This window comes from Sorex fumeus, unplaced genomic scaffold (assembly GCF_029834395.1).
Source record: "Sorex fumeus unplaced genomic scaffold, SorFum_2.1 ptg000032l, whole genome shotgun sequence".
Taxonomy (NCBI): Eukaryota; Metazoa; Chordata; class Mammalia; order Eulipotyphla; family Soricidae; genus Sorex; species Sorex fumeus.
Genome location: NW_026606089.1, coordinates 5,032,126 through 5,038,834, shown reverse-complemented (window position 1 = coordinate 5,038,834; position 6,709 = coordinate 5,032,126). Strand labels below are relative to the sequence as shown.

Here is a 6,709-nt window from a genome sequence, read left to right as displayed (position 1 = left end):
CAAACGGTGCAGACAAAAATGGACAGCTACATGCAAAAAAAAAAAAAAAAACAAAAACAAACGGCTCAGACCTCTACCTAACACCATGCACAAAAGTCAGATAAAAATGGGTCAAAGGCCTCAACATCAGACCAGAATCTCTCAGGTTCATTGATGACAAGGTCGGCAAATCCCTCCACGACATTGAAGCTAAAGGTATCTTCAAATATAACACGCCACTTGCCAAGCAACTGGAAACAGAGATAAACAAAGGGGACTATCTTAAATTAAGCAGCTTCTGTACCTCAAAAGAAACAGTGACCAGAAACAAAGACTCCGCTATTCGGGCAAGATACTCGCAGAAGCCTACCAGGTTCTCTGAGAGTGAGAACTGGACAATCAGAGTTGCTGTCTTCTAAATAAGATCCAGTCTCTGCATGTTGGCCATTGATGGCATTACATGGATCCAGGGGCAGTTCGTGGTTGTAGCACTTAATTATTAGAAGATGGGGGATCTGGAAGGAGGGGGCACAGTCTTGATCTGAGCAGCCATGGAGATCTCATGCCCCGGTCCCGCACATTTGGGTTCCTCTTCGAGTTCCTTCATGCATGAGGCTCCGTCAAGCTTGGGAAGGGTGGTCTTTAAGCGTACCTATGGCTGGTTGCAGAGGTCTTCAGCTGCCGGGGCTCTAATCAGGGCGGTGAGGGAAACTCACCCCGGCACCTCCAAGGGGCCTCGGTGAGGAAAGCCAGGTGCGAGGTCAGGACACTGTCGTTTTAGACATATTTGAAATTAATTTTAGATCGAAAAGTACACATCATTCAAAATACTTATGTGCTTAGTAATAATTTACTACACACTTGTTCAATCACCTCAGAGACCCCACTCTGCTCAGAGAACTAGATTTTTAATTACAGGTCTGTTTTGCCCATGTGTCATGACTGAGAATCACTATCAGTAGATATGAAACCCACTACACACAAAGATGCACACAGGTTACTTTGAGTCATCTATGTTGTTAATGTGAGTTGGCCATTAAACTTCACTGAGACCCTTTGTTCTGTCCTTTATAGGAGCCTCATGAGTCTCACCTTCCATTCAAGTTGAACTTGTAATAAGTTGGAATGAAATCATCAATATGATCCTCACCTCATCCTTCAGGAGAAAAATCCTACATACATTCAAGGTGGTGAAAGTGCAGACAAAACCATCCACCTTTTCCTGGAGATGTACACAGGACTGAGGTGAGAACAGCAAAAGGCTCTATTTTAATGTTCTTAATGAAGGATTCAGGGAACAACATTAAACAAACTCATATACCATCTACCAAAAGAATTATTTTGTAAAACTGATGCCTAGAGTATGGTAAACGATAATATAATAAAAACCATATTTTTATTTCTGGGACATTAAAGTTCTAAATCTATTTATTCATGCTGCTTTGAAATACATTCCTTGGGACATTAAAGTTCTAAATCTATTTATTCATGCTGCTTTGAAATACATTCCTTGATTAGGAATCATTGTCTGCCATAGGAGTGAGGAAGGACAACACTCAAAGTAATAAGAAGAGAAAAATATGGAAAAATTAACTCCTACTAGGTTTGATAACACATATACAAAAATTGAAATGATACAATGATGAGCATGGTCCTTGCACAGAGATGACATGCAAACTTGTAAAGCATTCCATATTTTTGTTGCAAGAAGAATTAACAGGTATACTTTAAGCTAAGACAATCCCCACAAATTTAAAAATTCTACATAAAGAGAGCACAAATCCCCAAAACAACAATCTCTCTCAATGTCAATGGACTAAATGTGCCAATTCAGATGCACAGAATAGGAAGATGAATTTGAAAACTGAACCCAACATTCTGCTGCCTGCAAGAAACATGTCTGAACAATCAAAGCACCCATGGGCTAAAAGTAAAAGGCTGGGAAACAAGTGTTCAAGAAAATATCACCCCCGCAAAGCTGGAGTGGCCATACTAGTATCAAACCACATGGACTTCAGGCTAAAGGTTATCAGAGACAGTGAAGGTCATTTCTTAATGATCATGGGATATGTACATCAGAAAGAACTCACCCTCCTCAATGTATATGATCCTAATGACAGACCAGCAAAATACTTTAAAACAACTTCTAATAGACTTATAGAAATACATTGATAGCAACACAATACTAGTAGTAGATTTCAACACTTCTTTGTCACTTCTCGATAGATCAAACAGACTGAAGCTCAGCAAGGAAATATTTTCTTTAAGGGAAGTAATGAACAACTGTTGGTTTAGGGAAGAAATCAAAGAGGAAATAAAAATTTTCCATAAACAAATGAGAATGAGGACATGAGCTACCAGAACTTGTGGGACACAGCAAAAGCAGTGTTAAGAGGAAAGATTATAACTCTGCCAGAATTCATCAGGAAGAAAGAAAGGGCCTACATGAATAAATTAGAGCTCAAGATTTTGAAAAATAACCAACAAAAGTAGTCCAAACTAGGCTGGAGGAAGGAAATAATAAAACTTAATCAATGAGCTAGAATCCCAAAATACAATTCAGAAGATCAATAAGAATAAAAACTGGTTCTTTGAGAAAATAAACAAGATCAATAAACCTCTAGAAGCCTCTCAAAGAAACAGAAAGAATTCTAATAAATAGAAACAGAAATGCAAAGGGGGGGTATCCTAATAGAAAGTACAGAAATCCATAGGATCATCAGAGATTATTTTGAGAATCTTTGCAGCAGGAAATGAGAGAATCTTGAATAAATTGATAAATTAATGGATTCCAATTACCTCCCAAAGCTGAACCAAGAAGATTTGGAATACTTGAACCTATCACTACCATGGAAATTGAAATGATGGTCAAAATATACCCCCAAACAGAATCCCTGGCCCAGATGGATTCAATAGTGAAATATTTCAATCCTTTAAAGAGGAACTGCTGACAACATTTTTCAAGATTTTCCAGGAAATTGAAGAAACAGAAATGCTCCCAAATAGTTTCTATGAGGCAAAGATCACCCTAATACTCAAAACAGACAGAGACACCACAAAAAATGAAAATTTCAGACCTATTTCCTAGATGAATACAGATACACAGATTCTCAAGAAAATACCAGCAAAGAGAATCCAGAAACTCAACAAAAGATCACACACTATGACCAAGTAGGTTTATCTTGCGGATGCAAGGATGGCTTAACGTTCTCCAGTCAATAAGCAGAATACACCATCTCAATAAAATAAAGATAAAAGTCATATCATCATATCGATAGATGTAGATAAAGCATTTGATGAGATCCAGCACCCATTCTTGATGAAAAACTCTCAACAAAATGGGAGTTGAAAGTACTTTCTTCAATCTGGTCAAAGCAAACTACCACAAACCCACAGCAAGCATTATTCTCAACGGGGAGAAAACTAAATGCTTGGAGCAGAAATCAATGAGCTAGAATCCCAGAATACAATTAGGCACAAAACAAGTTACCCACTCTCACCACACCTATTCAACATATTACTTGAAGTACTTGCCATAGGATTTCGGTAAAAAGAAAAGATATCAAGGGCATCCATATAAAAAAGGAAGAACTCAAGCTTTTACTATTTGGAGATAACATGATACTATACTTAGAAAATCCCAAAGAATCTCCAAAAAAGCTCCTGGGAACAATAGATTTGTTTAGTAAAGTATCATATTACAAAATCAATATCTGGTACTCCATAGCTTTCCCATATATTAATAATGAAAGAGAAAAAATAGATAAAGAAAAACAATCCCATTCACAATAATACCTCAGAAAATCAAGTATATTGGAATCAACTAAAAAGGTTAAGGAACTATACCAAAAAAAAAATACCTACAAAACACTACTTCACGAAATAAGAGAGTATATGAGGAAATGGAATCACATCCCATGCTCATGGATTGAGAGGTTTAACACTGTCAAAATGGCAATACACCCCAAAGCTCTATAAAGATTTAATGCACTTTCTATAAGGATACCCATAACATTTTTCTAATAAATAGATTAAACACTCTTGAAACTCATACACAACAATAAACTCCCATGTAGAGCTAAAGCAATCTTTGGTAAAAAGAAGAAGGGAACACCTTCCCCAACTTCAATCCCTACTACAAAGTTGTAGTCATCCAAATACCATGATATTCAGATAAAGACAGACCTCAGATCAATGGAATATAGTCAAATATCTTGATGCTGGCCCTCAGATTATTATTACCTAATCTTTCATAAATGCTCAGGAAATATGAAGTTGAGCTAGGAAGTCTCTTCAGCAACTGGTGCTGGGAAAACTGGACAGCAACATGCAAAAAAAATGAACTCAGACCTCTTTATAGTGCCAGGCACAAAGTCATATCAAATGTATTAAAGACCTCACTATCATACCTGAATTCTTAAGATATATGGAGAAAAATGTGGGAAGATCCCTTAATGACATAAAAGCTAAGGGAAACAAAAAAGCAAGCAAGAAAGAAAGAAAGAAAGAAAAAAATTAAAAATTAAAAAATAATGCTGTTTGCAATGCTAAGGATCAATCCCAGATCATCATTTTCTTGCGTTTTTGGGTCACACAGGGCGATGCACAGTGGTTACTCCTGTCTCTGCACTCAGGAATTACTCCTCAGGGTGCTTGGGGGGACCATACAGGATGCTTGGAATCTAACCTGGGTATGCCGTGTGCAAGGCAAATGCCCTACCTGCTGTACTATCGCTCCAGCTCCCCCCTCCCCATAATTCATCATCTTGAGGGCCTCAGATTTTAACCTTCCATTTAGAAACTTCATCTATACATTGACACAGTAAATTGAAACCACAGAATCATTGAATGGCATGTTATAATGTTAGCAGCCATGAGCAAACATTGATAACTCATAAGTTGGCATGAATGAATTCTGTCTCAGAGGCTTCACTTCTGAGGATACCTGTCACTACCTCCTTTCTGTTACGTATCCCAGGATCAGAATCTACATCAGGCCAGCAGTAGAAATTGTTCACCCAAAAGCTAGCCTTCCACTGGTATCAGAATCCTTGATCCATGTAACTTGTAATTTTTCATTCATGATTTGTTGACCTTGTTTCAGGCAGAGGCATCCAGAGCATAAACTCAGCTTTCCAGTAGTTTCCACAGGAAATCCAAATACCTAAGAATGTTATCATTTCTGACGCCACTGTTAAAGAGTTTTTTGGAATCCCACGGTAAGACACTATCATTAATGTTATAATATTACTGTTCTCCATAGTACGGATCTCCCCAAAGAACTCTCTACCCACCTCACTCCAAGTGCAGACTCCAGTTTATCATGCTCCTAAAAGTACTTCTAATTGTTTCACTCAGGTTCGCACCTAAAGTGCACAAGTTAAGTTCATACCACTCCAAGTTCTTATTCCTAAACTACCAGAGTGGGCTTGGTCCTCAAGCTTTTGTTCTCATAAGAAGAAATACCGTGCTTCCTTTCTCTATGTCTCTCTTTCCTTGCTCTGTTAAATGACTGTTCTCGCTTGAACAAATATTCCATTCCACCCTACACCTGTTTCACAAGTTTCTGAGTGTTTTTCAGTAAAATCTATTTAGCTTCACTGAACTAAAAAATTTAAAACACCAGAGCATTGTTAAAACCAATATTTGTATCTTTTAAACCACAAATTTTGAAAATGAAAGGTAGTAAAGCAATGGAATACTACTCAGTTGTATGAAGTGAAATCTTCTTATTATTTGTATATAAAATGGATAACATGAGGAAATTATGTTTAGTGACATAAACCAGGCAGAGAAAGATAGGCATCCTGCAAGTTCATGCATATGTGGCATATGGAGAAAACAAATTAAAAGAATAAAATGAGACAGACAAACGTCTAAAACATTATTTATATTCTATGATATATAATTCAATTAACAATGGTTTCTCATACACATAATTCCAAAATGACACTCCTCATTCTCTCAAAGAATAAACCCTCCCTCTCCCCCAATCCCCCAGAATCCCTCACTCTCAATCCCCTGACTCAATTGTGTGGATCAGTTCTCCCCTTACATTGCTCTTGAACCTTTGTTTCTACCTTGCTGTGTGTCTTTACATCCCACATATGAGAAAAATCTCTCTGTATCTATTCATTTCCTTAAGGCTAACTTTACATGCATGATATCCTCTAGTTTCATCCAATGTTGAAAATTGCATAATTTTGATCTTTTCAAAGCAATAAAAACAAACTTTAAAACTATGAGACTATTTAGTTACCAGATCGAAAAATATAATCAAAGTGGAAAAACTGAACAATGGTGAATGACAGAGTAGGCCTTTCAGTAGTGAGTGTAATATGATACATGCACGTTGATTCTGCATAATCCTAAAATTTATGAAATTCTATAATGTAATTCTATAAGGTAATTTTACATAATCAAAAAAGTATTTAAATAATTTACATTTATCTATGATTTTGACGTATCTTTTGTGTCAAACTATCAGAAATAAAAATAATGTGAGATAGAGATATGGTGTATCACTATACTTTTAAACAAGAGAAGCGCTAAAAATTTCTGTGTCTTGATGAACTCTCATATAAATTGACTCCAAAATCAAATTAATATACTCAAGGAAAAATAAAAGTAAACCAATTTAATCTTTTGCCTTCACTCATCTTCCAATCTGCTGATCTCTCGCAGACAGAAAAAAACTTTACATTATTTTTATTTAAATATTTTTTAGTGA

The 6,709-nt window shown here is 36.5% G+C and overlaps 1 pseudogene; it reads left to right on the top strand.

The window, feature by feature from the left end:
• The first annotated feature begins 1,582 nt into the window (after window positions 1-1,582).
• LOC130025829 (uncharacterized) lies at window positions 1,583-1,679 on the top strand (annotated as a pseudogene).
• Window positions 1,680-6,709: the final 5,030 nt, after the last annotated feature.